An 18,896-nucleotide genomic window follows, 5' to 3' on the forward strand; every position below is an offset into this window, starting at 1 on the left:
TTACGTTGAAATTATGTATTTCTTTGAAATGTAGTTAAAAGTGAGAAAGAAAACTTTAAACATTTTCTTTCTGACTTTTAACTCATATGCCTCAAAGCAAACACCTGAACACATGTGAAAGTACTCGAATTCATAGCTGCAATCAGTAAGGTCTTTATTCATTTAGAAATTTTGTTTCAATATTCCTCTGTTAGACTTTTTCTTGGATGTTTATCTTGAAAATCCTTACTCAAAGCTGAAATAAGTTTTTCTCCAAAGTCACATTCGTCTTTCATAGGTCATTTCAGAAATCATACTCCTTCAATATTTAAATAGGAGCAAATACAACATTATCTCTATAATCCATGGAGAATTTATATATAGTAGAACAGCAAGCTATCATTCTCATGATGTTTTCTCCAAAAGACAAAGGCCATCACACAAATAGACTTGTATTTAGAAAGTAGATGTTCATGGTGGTCCTGATATATCTGTTTTTGGAGGGGTCATGCCCATAATCTCTTTATACTTTATTCTCAGCTGCCCACAAAATAGGAATAGTGCAACGCCTCTTCTGATTCCTACCCCAAGTAATTCATCTTCCCAATTATTTCACTAAGTTCCAAATCTAGAAGTCTTTTTGTTATTGATTCTTGGTTCTCAAAATTGTAGACTCTGCTCTCAGCCTCCTGCATTTTTCTTTCATAGTTCTCTTTACAATTTCAATCACGTGGCTGTGATAATTACCTTCCAACAACTGTCTCCCACTGCACTGTGGACAGAGTACCAAGTAGACGCTCAACAAATGGTTATTGATTAAATGCCATAAAGACAAATGATGTCATAAATATTAGATGATCCAGAAGATTGACATTTCAGATTTTATCCCTTATATCATGCTATTCAAATGAAGTTATATTTACTTTAATTATCATAATAATTCAATGAATAGGACCTTTCCCTGCATATGATTCCATCTCTTGTTTTTGTATTTTTACTGAACATTATAGCTTCATACATTCAACACTTGGCTGTATTTAAAAAGAATGATCTAACAAATACATCAGAAAGGAAGGAAATTAGGAGTTTGGTAGTAAAACCAAATAGTGTTTTAAGTGACCACAGATGATGAATTTTAATATGTAATCAATTTCATATTTATTGAATGAAATATTGTCATACCATCTTTTTATATTGCTTCAGGCACTTATTTATTTTACTGTTTAGTTTTGAAGATATACACATTTTGTTTGATTTAAATCTCTATTTAAAATAATTTATTTCTTTAAGACTTCATTTACTACCACATGAATCATATGGAGTTTTTGGTTTAAAACTTTGCGTTGTGATTATATTCCAATTTTTTTAACAAGATGTTTATTATTTAGCATTTGCCTACAACCATCATATCAGTACATAATAAGTGACAACAAAACAGATGATTTGTGAACATTGTCATTACTCTGTTGGAAGGAGAATCTTGAGGACAAGGGTTTTTTGAGATAAGCAATAGGACTGACATTGGATCTCTGTTCCATGTTGGCACAGTAAGCCACACCCTTTTCTTACTAATGAGTTTGGAAAAGTTAGTTGCCAGCTCTGTGTTTTATCTGGGAAAACGCAGGACTATTGATACCTAAACACCATGCACAGAATTTACTTCCATTGGTTGACATGGCCATCTTTCTTGGTGCTTAAAGCCTGAAGAGGAAGCAAAGGCGATGTATTTACTATATGATAGGGGAGTTTGGTAGATGGGAAATCCACATGCAAAGTTTGTTTATTTTGGCAAAATAACTCTAGCTTCAAGGGAGATGTGTGTGTAGGTAGAATCAATGAATAGTGACTTAAATTGGTATGAAGAAAAATGTGAATGCTTGCTTAAGATTCCAAGCCTGAGTAACTGGGTGACACAGTTATTAAAATATAGCCCTGGGGAAGAAGAGCATGTTGGGAGCTGGAAGATGATGAGTTTTAGAAGTACTGAGTTTGAGGGGCCCTGCAGATGTTCATAGGAAATGTTTACCAGTGACTTGGAAATGTGAGTCTGGAACTCGTGAGAGAGATCAGGGGTAGAGACATAGATTTGGGGATTATTATGAAGGAGGAAACAGGTGAAATCAGGGGAGATTGGACAAGAGGGACAGAACCCAAGGGAATATCTTTCAAGCTAGGCAAAGAAAGAGACGTGTAAGCAGAATTGGGGCATCATCAGAGAGATTGAAGGAAAATACTCCAGTGTCACAGAACACAAAGAAAGGATGGATTCTCATGAAGGTCAGAGAAGCAGCACTGTCTAATGGTAGTAATCTGAAAGTCCTTTTCTCATCTTTGTTCCCATATATTACTCTGTATTAGTAATGTAATAATAGGTTTCTTAGCTTTAGTAACAATGACATGAGGGAATTCAAAGTTACTCTTTGTGTTATTAGAACGTCACTATTTTTCTCAATGTGTTTATTATTAATCATTTTAAATATTTTATATACTTTAATGGAATTTACCTAGAAACAAAATATCTTTTCTTTGAATTTTATGACTTAAAATAATGAACTTTTTTGGCTTGTACTGAATTTTCAGACTGCATGTAAAATTACTTGTAAAAACCAAAAAAAAAAAAAAAATCCAGAAAAAATTATTCAGTATTATCTATCATTTGTCAAAACTCTTAAAAAGATAGTGATGTCTGCCAACTTTTCCATTTTAGCATGTTGGAATGACTCTATATAAAACAAAGAGAAAAAAATCAGAATAAAAATACCCAAAATTAAATACTGATTCTTACCAAATGGTAGAGAAAAATCATTAGATTTTTATTCCCCTCTGATGTCCAAGAAGTGTTAAGTGTAAAAATTAAGGAAGAGTTGTATGTATGTACATTTTTTTAAAAGATTTTTATTTATTTATTTGAGAGAGAGAATGAGATAGAGAGAGCATGAGAGGGGGGAGGGTCAGAGGGAGAAGCAGACTCCCTGCTGAGCGGGGAGCCCGATGCGGGACTCGATCCTGGGACTCCAGGATCGTGACCTGAGCCGAAGGCAGTCGCCTAACCGACTGAGCCACCCAGGCGCCCTGTAAATTTTTAAAATAAGTTAAATTTCAAGAAATATATTAAGTTACAGAGTAAAATCTTCATATTAAATATAGGCAGTACTCGCTTTGCACAGTATCATGTTCACTGGGAACTGATGCATATCTAACTGTATCTTTGGTCCTCAAGCAACTGAGAGGATTGCCTAAATATTATAAAGTCACTTCTCATACATTTATTTCATAGAGCATCTTAAAACAGTAATCCTTTCTTCTCAATCTATTATACCAAAGCCAATGTTAAAAAGGTAAGATAAGGGGGCACCTGGGTGGCTCAGTTGGTTAAGCATCTGCCTTCAGCTCAGGTCATGGTCCCAGAGTCCTGGGATGGAGTCCCAGGATCCAGTCCCGTGTCGGGCTCCCTGCTCAGCTCGGAGTCTGCTTCTCCCTCTCCCTCCTTCTGCTCCTCCCCCCACTTGTGCTCTCTCTTGCTTGCTCACTCTCTCAAATAAATAAATAAAATCTTTTTAAAAAAATTAAAGAAATTTAAAAAAAGGTAAGATAAAATATACCTACTCACGGGCGCCTGGGTGGCTCAGTTGGTTAAGCGACTGCCTTCAGCTCAGGTCATGATCCTGGAGTCCCCGGATCGAGTCCCGCATCGGTCTCCCTGCTCAGCAGGGAGTCTGCTTCTCCCTCTGACCCTCCTCCCTCTCATGCTCTCTCTATCTCATTCTCTCTCTCAAATAAATAAATAAAATCTTTGAAAAAAAAATATATACCTACTCACTACTAGCTCCAAACCCCATTACAAATTCTTGTAAAGCATGACAAATTAGTTAATAGTTTAAAGAGTAAATATCATGTTTAGTAGGTTCTAAGAATTGTATATAACTAGGTCTTGTGGAATAATACACTATGAAAAATGATCTTGAATGTAGGTTTACAATAGATACTTGTCTGCTAAAGAACTAAATTCATTTTCTTTTCTAATTCACCATTGATAGAAGTTTTGGGCTCTATGCAAAAAATGTAGAAAAAAGGCCAAACATGATACCATCTGTTGTATTGTTTTACCTTTATAAATTTTCAGAAAATCTGGGCCGCTTTAAGTAAAAAATTAATATTGTCTCTCAATATTAGCAGCTGAGAAATATATTTAAAAATCTATTCTGTTTATAGACTATATCTTAAACTTAAGGCATGTGAGATAGAGGGAAAAGACTTTTTGATGAAGGTCTTTATTCAAGCAAAGGATATGGAGAATAATATAACAAACATCCCTGTACCCACTATTCATCTTAAAACAGAAGACATTTGAATTCAGATGAAGCCTGTTGTACATCTCTCTGATTGAAACATCCTCCCTGCCTCTGGTGTCTGAATTTCACATTTTTCAGTCCATATATTTCTGTGCACTTTTATGATACAGGTTTTTGACTGATGCTTTTTTTTTTTTTTAAAGGTTAAAGCAATTCCTCCTTATGTCTGGTTGTGAATTTTTATCTTGAAAGTGCTATCAAATTTTCCTGCATTGAGGTTGGTCCATAGTCAGAGTGTAAGGTTTTAACCCTCGAGCCCCATATGATTCACATATGCTAGGAAAAGTAGTCTCTCAGAAATAAGTGACTGAGACACTGTAAAAAGATCTTTATGACAATATCTCATTCAATGAATATGAAATTGCCTAAGGAATGAGAGGTAGTTATCTGTGGTCACTGAAAACAGTATTCGGTTTTACTAGTAAACTCCCAATTTTCTTCCTTTCTGATTTATATGTAGACCATTCTTCTTAAATTAATAAGCACAGTCAAGTGTTAAATTTACCAAGCTATGATGTTCACTGAAAAATACAAATGGTCTTCTGCCAAGTGTTCTTACACATATGCTCTTATTTAGTCGTTCAGAATATTGATTAGAGCTAGGATATGTGTGAGTATAGAAAATTCTGATGTGGGGGGCGCCTGGGTGGCTCAGATGGTTAAGCGTCTGCCTTCGGCTCAGGTCATGATCCCGGAGTCCTGGGATCAAGTCCCGCATCGGGCTCCCGGCTCAGCGGGGAGCCTGCTTCTCCCTCTGACCCTCTCCCCTCTCATGCTGTTTCTCTCTCGCTCGCTCTCTAAAAAATAAATGGAATCTTTAAAAAAAAAAAAAAAAAAAGAAAATTCTGATGTGGAAACAAATGACTTTTAACTCTCAATGCTTTTTAATTTCATTATCTAAAATAGATAAAGCTTGTAAGGAAGATAAAAATCTCACTGCAATCACGTTTTCTCACCTTAGCATAAAAATTATCACTTTGTTTCTAGACAAGTTTTAACAAGTTTTTGTACAAGCTGTGGTTAGTAAGTGATGGCTCTCCCCATGTGAGACAAAGCCTGAGTGCCAACTCTAAGTTAATTTTGGAACATGAAATACGTTCATTAATTTTTAAAGTAAAGTTGCTCAAACACAAGCTAACATAAAATGTATTTTGTATTGAAGACCAGTAGTCATCTTAAAAATTATTTTTTTAATAAAAGACAGCTTTTCATTATTCTTTCCATAAAAAATCATCTAATTCCTACTGAATTTACTTTTTTACTCAGTTTTTTATTTTTCTACTTATTTTTGAGAAGTTTATCATAAGCCCCAGTCTTCTGTGTTATCAATATAAAGTTTAGGAACTTGTTTATGTCTAGCTTTGGTTTTATTCTGCCTTGAATGAAAATAATTATATTTGATACAAAAAGAAGATTTCAATGATTTAACTTCATGTTAGAACTAGTAATGGTAAACTATTGATTTTTATAGTAAACAATTTATACACAATTGTCTACATTGTTATAAAAAACTAACATGTTATATGTAAATAATGTATATTTCAAATTTTAAAATAATTCATAGTTTACTTAAAATTTTATATTAGTTAAATAAACAGAAATATAAAACAATTTATACTCTAAGTTATAAAATGAGTTTTATAGTGAACAATTTGATTTCTTATTTAAACTCAGTCACTAAGAGGTGATACTCTGGAAGCTATTTACTTCTCCCAAAAGTTAGCATTTTATTGTCCTGTATAGTCAAGGACAATGACCACTTCCTACTTGAGAATGAGGCCTGGATCTCTTAGTTTGACATTTAACACCCTTCTTGAATTAGCACAAAACTTCTTCATTTATCTCCAACACTCCCCTGCCGAATCTTTCAGCGTAGGCTCACTGTTCTGGTCTATACACAGATTGCACATGAAGGTCAGTCTGATGCCAGGCCATACCTTCTAACCCATGGTTCTGCTGGTACCACAGCGTGGGGTTTCTAATCTAACTGCACATTTAGGTAGCCATATTGAGTTTTGGATAATTTTCCATTCTGAGCCACGGTCTTTAGTCTCAGTATAATAATAATTTTTTTAAAGAGTGAATACTTTGATAGTAAAACGATAGAGGTAAACTAGAAAATATTTTTGATCTTAGATCAAAAGTACATTTTTAAAAGATTTTTATTTATTTATTTATTTCAGTGAGAGAGAAAGAGAAAGAGAGAGAACAAGCAAGGGGAGAGGCAGAGGAAGAGGGAGAAGCAGACTCCCCCTGAGCAGGGAGCCTGATGCAGGGCTCCCTCCCAGGGCCCCAGGATCATGACCTGAGTCGAAGGCAGATGCTTAACTGACTGGACCACCCAGGCCGCCCCTCAAAAGTACATTTCTTAACTGTATTTGGTTGTATGTTCATTAAATTCACTTAAAATGTACCCATATGTAACTTTTTCAACGTTCTTGGGTTGTTTTTAATAGTAAGAATTTGCTCTAAAAGTTGAATGCTGCATAGTTTAAAAATATTTAAATGGTCAGTTCAAACAAACACAGAACTTCTGAATACTATTTGGAGTTAAATTCAAAACCAACCAAATTTCTTAGGTTTGCAAAATTGAGCAAGAGAAGCACCACTGAGCTGAATGCATGTCAACAGCAAAGGCTCCACCAGAATTAAACTGATTCAAAGTTGTACTTGGACCAGGATATGCAACAAGTCAAAGTACCCAAAATACAATGCTTTAAAAACACATGCTGTACATGTGTTTTTCCATTAAACTAAACTCAGTTTCTTTTTTCAGGCCCAAATTTAGATTTAGAACAAGAGACTAATAATTCTATTCTATCCTTTCTAATACTGAATCGACCTTTTATAAGAGAGTATATTATTTTTCTTAAACTGTGTCAAGTTTCTAAACCTTATTTTTTTTTGCTACCTGTGTCTTGTTTCTATCAGCCTAGTCATAACCTATGGTTCATTATACCATTGGAACATTCATGTCTTTCTCTGTAGTCTTCATCCTTCTTTTGCTTATGTTTTTTTTTTTTTTTTTCTCAGTGAAGCATAGAAAGTCAGAACTTGTTAGAATTCAGAAATATCTCTTTCATTGCTTGGACGAATCATTTTCTTTTCCTTTTTTTAGAGAGAGAGAGCTCACAGGAGTGGGGGGTGGGGCGAGGGGTAGAGGGAGAGAGAGAGAGAGAATCTCAGGTGGGTTCCACATCCAGCATAGAGCCTGATGCTGGGCTTGATCTCACGACCCTGAGATCATGACCTGAGCCAAAATCAACAGCCGGATGCTTAACCGACTGAGCCACCCAGGCACCCCATGGACTAATCATTTTCTTATTATTCTTTGGCCATTATTTCTAACCTATTTTTTATGTTTGTATTTTATAACTGGGTAGAATGGCACACTTTGAAAAATCTTGACATGAAAGCCAATCTACCATTTGCTATTTACTGGGACATAAAGTGGATGATATAGCAACTTATCTGGGTGTCAGTGTCCTCATGTGTACATTGGGGAACATAATGCCTGCATGCCCAACCCCATATTAATAGTAATACCACTGCAGATTAAAATAGACAATCAAGGAAATAAAAGTAAGTATTGAATATGAAATACATATGCATTTGGTGAAACAATAAACATACAACCTATTATCTCTGATAATACTGAATATTAAATAAAATTACAGGTGCAATCATTTTGTAGGTAGACTTTCAGTTTCTAGGGCAAAGTCTAGTTGAAGACAGTGGTATGGAACTATCCTGATGGCTCATGCTCTGTAGCAGCTAGTCTCCTTTTCTTATATCTACTTTGCCCCCTTATCAGTTATATCTGCTTAATAGGGTCTGTGCTGTGCTTCATCTCCCTAATCATCCTGAACACTGGACAGCAGTCGTACTAACATATGGACCTAACTGTGAAAATTTCCTTCCCAACAAATGAACGCCAACCCAATATACCTTTCCAGGGGTCTCCTGTCAGTCCTGTTTTTGCGATACCAAGTTTCTGGATATACTCTGTCTACTGAGTTTTCTCTCCTCTGAGTCTTTATTCACAATCACCTTCTTCCATCTGAATTCCCTCTGATGTGAACCAAAGACTTGATTTAAATACAGCTCTTCTTTCTGTGAAAACCTCTCTGATTTTCTAGTATTAATGAAGCCTGATTCTCAGTCCTAACTCTGTGCTCCCATGGCACTGTGGACCCATCTTTTTTAATTTTATTTTATTTATTTATTTGAGAAAGAGAGCGTGATAGCAAGAGAGAACTCAATCAGGGGGGACAGGGAGAAGCAGGCTCCCCGCTGAGCAGGAAGCCGGACATGGGGCTCAATGCCAGGACCCTGGGATCATGGCCTAAGCCAAAGGCAGATGCTTAACCAACTGAGCCACCCAGGCGCCCCCTGCACTGCCCATCTTCTGATGCATGTTGACTGTCTGTGTTGTCTGAGTCTTCTATGAGATTATTAAGCTGCACGTGGCATGGTTCCTTGAACATGGTTAGTGGCAGGCTTGGCAACAGAATTCCATGTTCATTTAATAATCTTGATCATATTTTAAATAATGTAAGATGTTCTTACATCTATTTAAGGAAGAAACAACCAATTTCTACCTTTAAACAGTGCATTTAAGACTTGAAGACCACATTTAAGATTTCAATCTCCCATCAAAACTAACAATAAAGAACAAATTTGATTATATTGGATTAAATTTGTTTCAGAATCACAGAAAGGTGAGTATGCAAGGGCAGCATGTGTCCTGTTAGTCTGAAAAATCAAGAAAGGCTATCCTTACATACATATCAAGTTATTACCAGTTACAGACTGAAAAAATCCATAAACAAAAAAAATTTTCTTCAAGTGAAAAAGCAAGTGGCTGGTAAGGTCACATTCAAAAGTTAAAACAGATGCTCTGGCCTTGGTTTCTAATATCGTTCTTTATTAAAGGAACTAGGGCTCCTTGAAGAAATGGCTGATTCTAGGACTGGGACAGGAAATATATACAATGAGGCTGAAGCATCTTGTAGTACCAGGGAAAAAATCCTCACAATGATGGGACTATGTCAAAGGCCATAGCTGGGGCGCCTGGGTGGCTCAGTCAGTTAAGGGTCTGCGTTTGGCTCAGGTGATGATCTTACGTCCTGGGATTGAACCCTGTCTCGGGGTCCTCGCTTAGCTGGGAGCTTGCTTCTCCCTCTCCTTCTGCAGCTCCCCCTGCTTGTACTCTCTCTCTCTCAAATAAATAAATAAAATCTTAGAAAAAAAAAAAAGGCCATAACAGCCTCACGAAAGAACTGCACATGGCTACAGCTGGGGCCATACTTACTTTACTTAAGTAGTATTGGATTATAATGCAAAGTATAAAATACATATCCCTGTGTTCATATTGATACAAATGATTGAATTTAAATAAGCTGGGGAGAATAGACAATCTGCCATGCAGAATTCAATAATTCAAATAATTTATGTAGATACTCCATCAGGAAGAGGAGTGTGACTCCCTACTCGTTAAGTGTGAGCTGCACGAAGTTACTGCCTCTGGGAGACTACAGTAAGGAAAGGAGGAGAAAGAGTAACGTTACAGTGGAGAAATCTGACAGACACTCCCTCAGCCAGGTGATCAAGGCCATTAAGAGTGAGAGCTCATGTTGATAGTATGTGCCCTTGACATGACGTGATGAGAATGGCATCTTACCTTTGTGGTCTTCCTCCCCAAAACACACCCCTGTTTAATCATTAGAAAAACATCGGACACATTCCAATAGAAAGATGTTCTACAATATACCTGACCAGTGCTCCTGAAAACTATCAAGGTCATCTAAAACAAGGGAAGGGTAATAAACTATCACAGCCAAGAGGAATCTAAGAAAACATGATGACTAAATGTAATATAGCGTTCTGGATAGGATCCTGGAACAGAAGAAGGACATGAGGTATAAACTAAGGAAGTAAGAATAAAGGATGGACTTTAGTTAATAATGTATCAATATTGTCCGCTAATTGTAACAAAGTTACCATATTAATGTCACATGTTAATAATAGGAGAATCTTGCTGTGGGGTATATGGGAACTCTAGTCCCATCTTCACAACTTTTCTGTAAAGTTAAAATTGTAAAATAAAAAGTTTGGTTAAAAAAATGGATATTTTGCTTTGACCTGAAAGGCTTCCTTCATATCTACTTTATTTTTATCCTACTCTGAATTATTCAACAGTTACTACACAGGTCTACCTGTGGCACCCATGCAAATAAACTCAGGGGGCCATGGGCTAGCCTTGTAATGGGTATGAATCTCACAGCCCCCAGAGCTAACTCCGTTGGACTTTTTCCTCCTCCAACGACTCAAGAATGGCAAAATTTGCAGGGAAGACCTTTGTTTCTCCTGGAAAAAGAGAAGGGGAAATAATAGAGAAGAACCATGAGAAAAGAAAAAAAAGAATAGTTGAACCAAGAGACTCAGAAAGGCCTTCTGCCCGAGTACAGAGGAAAGGGGAGTCTCCTCCTCCCATATCCATCCTGACTCTAGCCAGTGGCCCGAGTGGGCTTCCTAATGGGTACAGGAGTGATTTAGAGGGTCACTGGGGTCTCCTACTCCATGATTCCCCAGGATAAAGCCCAGGATGAGAGTGATATTAAGGAGACCTGACTATCCCCTGACAGCAGTCTCTGCATTTAAACCTACAAGAAATGCCCACATATTTTTGACAATCCATCTTGGATAAGTAAGAGGCCTTAAGATCATCATGGTGTTTTGGTATTATAATTATTAAAGCATTATTTAAAGTACTACTTCTATTTCACAGCCAATTATAATATCCAAATAACAAGTAAAAACTTAGGTAGAGAATGATGACCTTCCTGGAAATGACTGTTTTATCTGCTTCAGGTCAATAACCTTCTTCAGCCTATCTGGGTGGGGACCCTATTGTGTCATCATCTAATATTGATATCTATCACTGACACTAATTTTTTTTAAGAAAACTAATGTAATACTATAAATATGGGTTATAATAATATATTCTTAAAGAATGGGTAAGTGCTATATGGACTCCATTTTTCTGACAGTAAAGCACAAGAGAAGATTTTTAAGTGACTGATTTTTGTGTTCTTAAATAACTAGTGAAGTCATTGTGGTTTTTTTTTTTAAGATTTTATTTGTTTGACAGAGAGAGAGCGCAAGCAGGGGGAACTGCAGGCAGAGGGAGAGGGAGAAGAGAAGCAGGCTCGATCCCAGGACCCTGGGATCATGACCTGAGTCAAAGGCAGATGCTTAACCGACTGAGCCACCCAGGTGGCTCTTGAAAGGTCTTTTCATGATTTAAAGAAACATTTGCATATGCATAAATTTGATGTTTATTTTCAGCCTGGTATTTTTACCCTTTCCCTTATTCTATTTTATTATGGATGATAGTTTTCAAAATATCAAACTCTTTGTACCATGATGTGTTTAGGGAGAACCCCCCTGGTAGGATGGTCCTGAATTGTTTTCTCTCATTTTCTCTACACCTCCATTTGTGCTTCTTTCTCTCCTCTGCTCTGATGTATTAGTTTTGGGATAACAAAATCAGATATGATACATTATGAATGGTGAAGTCAGTGTTAATCTGCAGCTCCTACGTACAAGACCCCCAAGTTTTGTTATTGTCAGCTTTTTAAATGCCTTATTCAGTGTGGGATCAATTACAGTCATTTTGTGCATCACCTGTTAAAAATGCAAACTGTATCTTTAATAAAATGCTCTTTGGTATTAAGAATAAGATTATGAAATTTTCAAAATGAAATTTGATGGCAATTTAATTTTATAATGAATAACCGTAAACCTCACTAAATTTAGTCAAACTAAATCTTTAGCGAGGTCACAAATTTATTTTTATGAAAATCCTTCAAAAGAGTTCAGAAATCCTCCAGCTGATAGAAAGATGTCAAATCTTAGTTCTCTGGGTGGGTTAGCATCTATAATGGTCATAGTAGCATGAAGTTCTTTCTGAGACTGGCTCATGCAACTTCATCCACAACTATGTAGGTCTCCTAATTGGTCATATTTTTATTAGGCATTGTTTACCATTTCTGGAATCCTAATGATCAGAATGTAATCCTTGGTGTCTTTAATGAGAAAAATAATATGCCTCCTTCTCCCAAATTCAGTGTTCGACCAATACATATTTATATGATCAACAAAAGAAAGGAATGTTTTCAGATCCTGGGCTTGATTATTTTTTTGTTTTAGATGTGACAGATTTGCTGAACAAAGCTCGCTCACAAATCCCCTCTTCCTCTCTACTCCCCATTTTCCCCACTCAGTGGGCACATGCACACACACACACACACACACACACACAGCCCTTCCCAACCCTGCACCATCTGACTGTTAATACACACATCAGCTCTAGGTCACCCAGCTTTTCTGAAGGAAATTGTCTCTGCCGAGTACTCTTTTATTCTCAGTATATGTTACAAGTAATAGTACTGAACTTTTCAATGCTTACAATGTTCCCTGGGAGTGTATAAGTTGAGCAGGCAAAAAAAAAAAAAATATCTGGAAGTTTATTATTTTCCCATCAATATATTTGACACCACCTTTGGAGAGGGGAACAAAAGGCATACTGTCAAACGGATAGACCTGGACAAAATGTTACTGTTTGTTCCTCACGAGCACAGAGGTATATTTGAGCAAAGAAAGGCATTCCATGACTCTCTTGGGACTTCCTTCCTTCAGCTGAATTATACCAACATGTTCACACCACTGTGGTTCAGACTGTGTTGGAATTTAAAATGCAGGCTTATATTTGCCGATGTTTAAATACTACAGCTATAAAAATTCATATTAGGATTAAACCTGCCTTAAAATATCATAGAACAAATGAGAATTTATTGGGAAAAAAAGTGTGTACACATGAAATTACAGTAGAAGATATGAAAATAAGGGATGTCCTTGTTTGACAGATTCACTACTTATACAATAAAGCCTCAAAGTCGCCAGAAGTCCCCAGGTTTTGGATTATGTTTCAAATCCAGACTCACTGACATTCATGAAACTTCTGGTAAAATGTGGGCCAAGTTTCGAGCAAGGCTGAGTAGAATACTTCTTTCATGTGGAACCTGTGTGAAACTCGGTCTTTGGCGGGTCTCACCTTGAGCTTCACATTCAAACAATCCAAAATTTCAGAGCAAAATTAAGGGGTGAAGGGAAACAAACAAACCCCACAACAATGACAAAACAGGAAAAGACGACTTGCCGGAGAATGGAGTGGCTATCATCTTCCAAACCCATTTCATCTTGGTGCCACTGGATCCTCCAACTAAACTTGTATTGCCTTTGGCAATACAATTGCATTCAGCTATGTCAAATCAAGGCTTCCTACTTTTTTTTTTTTAAAGATTTTATTTATTTATTTGACAGAGAGAGAGAGACAGCGAGAGAGGGAACACAAGCAGGGGGAGTGGGAGAGGGAGAAGCAGGCTCCCAGATGAGCAGGGAGCCCGATGCGGGGCTCGATCCCAGGACCCTGAGACCATGACCTGAGCTGAAGGCAGACGCTTAACGACTGAGCCACCCAGGCACCCCGAGGCTTCCTACTTTTAAGGGGGAGAAAATTCTAGACCTCCAAAGGCTCCAGGAAGCAGTGAAGCACCTGGTCAGAATAACCAGAGGATTTAAAATGTTGACTGTACACAGAAATGTGATTATTAATATACACCTTCCAATGCAGATTTGAAGGGGAAGAGGTAGCAATTAAACCTCCAACTTTTGGAAATAAAAAAAGTAGGATGACTGAACATCTCTAGGTTTTCTGACTACATTCAAATTCTAGAGATTATGTTACATCTTTGCCTCATGGGAAGCCACCTCTCCCCTGGCATTCGCCCAGCCCCGCCCCTCTGGAAACTCTGTCCTGCGGCCACTTGGTTCCTTCCTTCTTCGCAAGGTGCAGGGTGCAGTCTGGGCCGGCTGTAAGGAGCCGCAGTCCTTGGCCAGGACTGAAAAGGTCTCCTGAGAGGATTAGGCTCATTCTACTCCTAACCTGCAACCAACTAGCAAGGGCAGTGTGCCAGGGGCCGCCAACCTCTGTCTCTAGCAGAGGACTTGGAAAATAACAAACCAGTGTAATCAACACACGAGTTTTCTTTAAAGTAAAGGGAACGTTTAAAAGAATGTTTGAATGGCAAGAAAGGGCTCCACGTAGCCTATTTTAGGAAATACACTTGTTTATAAAAATTTCTTATCCCTCATTCAGCCGAAGTTTCACCAGCATAACAGACTTTTGGCAGCAAAAGTTTTTTTGCTTTTTTTTTGTCTCCCCCCCCAACCCAGTTTTCCTTTTTAAAAATTTTCTTTCCTTTCTTTCCTTTTAATTTTTCTTCTTTTTATTTTTTTTTTAAAGTTATCCAGACAATCACAGTGTGTTTAAAATGCATGTTTTCTTTTGACATGTGGTCTGAGATACCAATAAACTTCTTTGGAGACAAGAATCTTTAAATTCCAAGGATTTCAGTGTCCCTGTGAAAAAAGCAGCATTAAGGCCTGAGGCACACTGTACTTCTGAGGCAAGAGGGCAGTCAAGGGAGGGGTTGATAGACTCGGGTTGTATGCACCAGCCTTTGCTGTGTTCACAGATCTGCAGCAGAGAGCTGTCGTAAAGTCTATGTGGTGAGAGACCCTGCCATAAAAAAGTCTTTTTCTTTGAGTTGGGGGTTAATCTAAGACATCATCAGCGGGGGAAAAACCAAAGCCCAATAGATTATTTAAAGGAAATGGTATAAAAGCATTAAGCAAACAACAACAACAACAAAAAGATTTTTACTGAACATAGTAAGTACCCACAATCAAAGTAAATGCTGTGTTTGAAGTTAAAGTCCACAGATCAAAGTACTTTGCAAAAGTGAGCATAAGGAGGGGGAGAGGAGAGAGACAGAAACCTCACCAAACTATTGTACTGTCAACGTTATGGAAACCTGCTAGCAAACGACCTGCGGCTGGTTAGTAAGGCATTTTCAAAACAGAGTCACCTGAATTGTCCTAGGGACATACAAAAAAAAAAAAAAGAAAACAAAACAAACAAATAAAAAAAACCTATTCGAATTCCACACTAGCAATCAATAAACCGGGGACGAAAGAACAAAATAAAGTAGAGCTGTCTCATTGTCCTTAAAGATCAAGTACTAACATTTTCTTTGCTCAGGTGGTTGTAACTTCTCCCTTTTTTTTCCTTTCTTTGGGTGCCTTGAGAAAGTTAAAAATAAGTAAAACAGTCTAAACAACAAAATTATGATGCCTGGAAGCCCCCCTCACGGTTGGCACTCAGGTTAATCAGAGTTCCGATGCGGCTCAGTCACAGGGAGTGTGTATCGTGGGTCAACATGACAGAGAGCGTGGAGCCAAGTTTAAAAGTACAGGCACAAAAATGCACAGATGCCACTTCTGTATTCCAGAACACCGTATTTACCTGGAAATCGTTTGCAGCCCCCGCTTAGCTTCACTATAAGTGAGTTATTTAAAAGACATTAGTCATAAACATATCATAAACCATTTAAATAATTCCAGAATAAAAATCTTACCTACAGGCAGCTGGCGTTCAACAGTTGCTCTAAACAGAGGAAGTAGGAGTCAGTGGCCTTTTACATGTAGAGATTGTTTATTTAGCCCTTTTTAAAAGGTCTTGAACTCCAGAGGTTTAAGATTAAATCCAATCCAAGTGTCTGAAGGAAAAAAAAAAAAAAAAGGCAAGAGAGAAGGCAAATAAGAGAGGGAAAGAATCCCAGCTGCTGGGTGGTGCTACTGTTCTGAGAGCATTTGAGCTATTTTCAGCATTCACAGCAGCCGGAGTTGTCTGTAAAGGGATGAAAAAGCCATGTCTGAGTCGCCACCTCCCTCCCCCTTGCCCCACGTGGTGGGGGGTGGGGGGGGAGGGCGCATGCACCAGGAAACCCACAACGACTTGGTTCACCGTACAACTACTCATTTAAATTTTGGGGAAAACTGCCACCGCTCTTAAAAAACAACAAAAAATCCTGACTGCAATCTTAAAGAAACACGGTGCCTTGCCGTAATCCTCAAGTTTTCAGAATGACTTACCTGATTTGTTGAAAATAAGATGTCCTATTTATGCTTTATTGAGAGGGAAGATGTTTCTTCCGACATTTACTCGCCTGGATGGGTCTTAAAAAAATATTTTAGATCTCTCTGAGGAAAATCTGTTCTCACCCTATCCTTCTTAAGACTGAAGACAAATGGTTTATTTCTAGCACGCACCTAAATTTCCAGTTTCATCAACTATGCTATTTTTGAAAGCTACTGGGTTAAGCTGTTGACATTTCTTATCTGTTGGCAGAGACTGGGGACCATTCAGTGACATGATGCAGACAGACACAGATCCCCTGCTTCTGCCTCCAAAGAAGTAATTCAGATTGGGTCACCAACAATGGCCAGCAGACTTTGAGCTTTCACTTTGTTTCTAGAATTATAAAGTAAGATCTGGACGTTCCGTGCATTCATTCATTTATTCATTCATTCAGCAACTTAAGAGGCAAGTACATCTGAGCCTCCTCTACTCAACACATTCTGATGATAAAAGAGTGGGCAAAATAAACAGTGTCCTTGCCTCAGAAGGTTTACAGCACCAAGAGGCAGCAAGAATAAAGAATAAAGAGAATTTGTCATAATCTTTGATAGCCTGTTTTTCACAGGAGGAGACCCTTCAAGTCGTAGCAACTGGAGATCGGGATTTTTTTCTACTATGACTGAAGGAAGACATGATGGGTGGTCATCAGACCAACTTCTGGCTTCTGTGGGTTTTACTCTGCCTTTTACAACACCCCTTAGAAGGAAATTTGTTACTTCCTACCTGAGGAAACATATTAAGTATTAAAAGCCTTTAATCCATGTAGATGAAATCCCTGAACTCTTTCATCTCCCTACTCCCGAAACATAGAGAACGCTTAGGCAGTGAGAAAGTACTGCTGGGAGCTAAGAGGAGGTGGAAGAAAATTCTCTGATCCTTAGTCCAGTGTGAAAGCCACCTGGATGTATTTTATAATGAATGTTATGAAGGTTGGTTACTAAAGGCTCAGATCAGATCCAATTGTTTCTTTGCAATTAAAGAAAGACACTGAAACGTACTATAGAAAATACTGAGGATTATGTATGATCTGTAAAGAAAAATGGTTACACAGCTGCTATTTCAAGTGTGATAAAATAGTGAAATCCTTCAGGTAGCCTACACTTAGATTAAAACTAAATTAAATTAAAATTTAGTTACTTAAATTTTAAATTTAAATTAAAAAAAGAAGTATAACTTAAGTTTGAAATATCTAATCAAAATTTTAAAATAAGATTAACCTTATTTTAAAAATGGATAGCAGAGTTTTAAAAGATCTCTATTGAATTGTGGATTTTTCTGTTCATTTATTTTAAATGGTCACATTTTACTGTGTCTTAAATACCTGCCCATTTAAAAAGAGGATACTTACTTTACTTGGTCAAAATGATAGATGGTAATCCTGGCAAATTCTAGCCTCAGATAGAAATTCTTTTTAATAGTTTTTACTTTTTCCTCCTTATAGTAGTTTACAATGAAAAGAAAAATACACGTAAAAGTTGGCTGTCCTCGAGAAACTATCGAAGTTACTAAAACGAAGACTACTAAGTCAACCATTACCTTTAAATTCCAAACTGCCTGCTTCCTGCACCAACACTAAGAGAAGCTCACTGCCTCACATTTAACTATTATTAGAGTCATTTTATGTCATGGTCTGCACTTGAACGGACAGGTTCTGACCCTGCTAGCTGCTTCCATTCAGCACCAGCCCTGTCTCGCCACATGACTCATCAAGGTCCTGCCATTCCCCAGCGACCCTAACTGTCCAAACAGCCTCGCAGGTGGCACCTTTCAACAGACTGGATGTCACAGAAGAGTGCAAGTTGGACTTCAGGCATATTTTTAAAAATGAGAGGATAGCACATTTGGACTTTTCTACTCACCGAACTACTCTGACTTTTATAAGTGACTGATGTCTTAGCAACTATACTAGTAGTAGTAATGTTAATGATTTTATTTATATTGCTTCTTTCATTTTTGTTTTTACAAATAAAATGATTTAAAGTAATTGGGTGATGCTTATATTGGTGTGGGCTTCCTGTATTGGGGAAACACCAAATGGGACTTTGGCATAAGCCCTCCCCTGTATAAGGTGGGGCTAAAGCAATACCAAACCACAGGCTTGCAGGAGGGCTTATATAATAATGTACATAAAATGCTTAACCAAGTAATGCTTGAGCATAGCGAGTACTCAATAATAATTAATGCTATTATCACTGTTGTTAAGTCTACTTGGCTGTCCAGGATGGTGGATACATGGGCTATTGAACACTTAACATGCGGCTAGTCAGAACTGAGATGTCAAAAGAAAACCCAACAATGTAAACTATCATATTAATTTTTTTTTTAATGTTGGAGCAATTAAGTTCTTTTTTTTTTTATTCTTATGTTAATCCCCATACATTACATCATTAATTTTAGATGAAGTGTTCCATGATTCATTGTTTGTGCATAACACCCAGTGCTCCATGCAGAATGTGCCC

The 18,896-nt window shown here is 37.5% G+C and overlaps 1 protein-coding gene across 4 annotated transcripts in view; it reads right to left on the bottom strand.

Moving 5' to 3' along the window:
- SORBS2 (sorbin and SH3 domain containing 2) overlaps positions 1–16,199 on the bottom strand; it is a 162,607-nt gene extending 146,408 nt beyond the window's left edge. For 2 of the 4 annotated variants that reach the window (XM_081807656.1, XM_081807649.1), the window contains exon 1: positions 15,875–16,180. The gene's annotated coding sequence lies outside the window, so the exon portion shown is untranslated. Of the gene's footprint in view, positions 1–15,874 lie in introns of all 4 variants that reach the window. The other 2 variants (XM_081807635.1, XM_081807642.1) reach the window with 2 other exon arrangements.
- Positions 16,200–18,896: the final 2,697 nt, after the last annotated feature.

The sequence above is a fragment of the Leptonychotes weddellii genome, chromosome 2 (genome assembly GCF_054177405.1).
Source record: "Leptonychotes weddellii isolate Sample4059 chromosome 2, ASM5417740v2, whole genome shotgun sequence".
In the NCBI taxonomy this organism is placed as follows: Eukaryota; Metazoa; Chordata; class Mammalia; order Carnivora; family Phocidae; genus Leptonychotes; species Leptonychotes weddellii.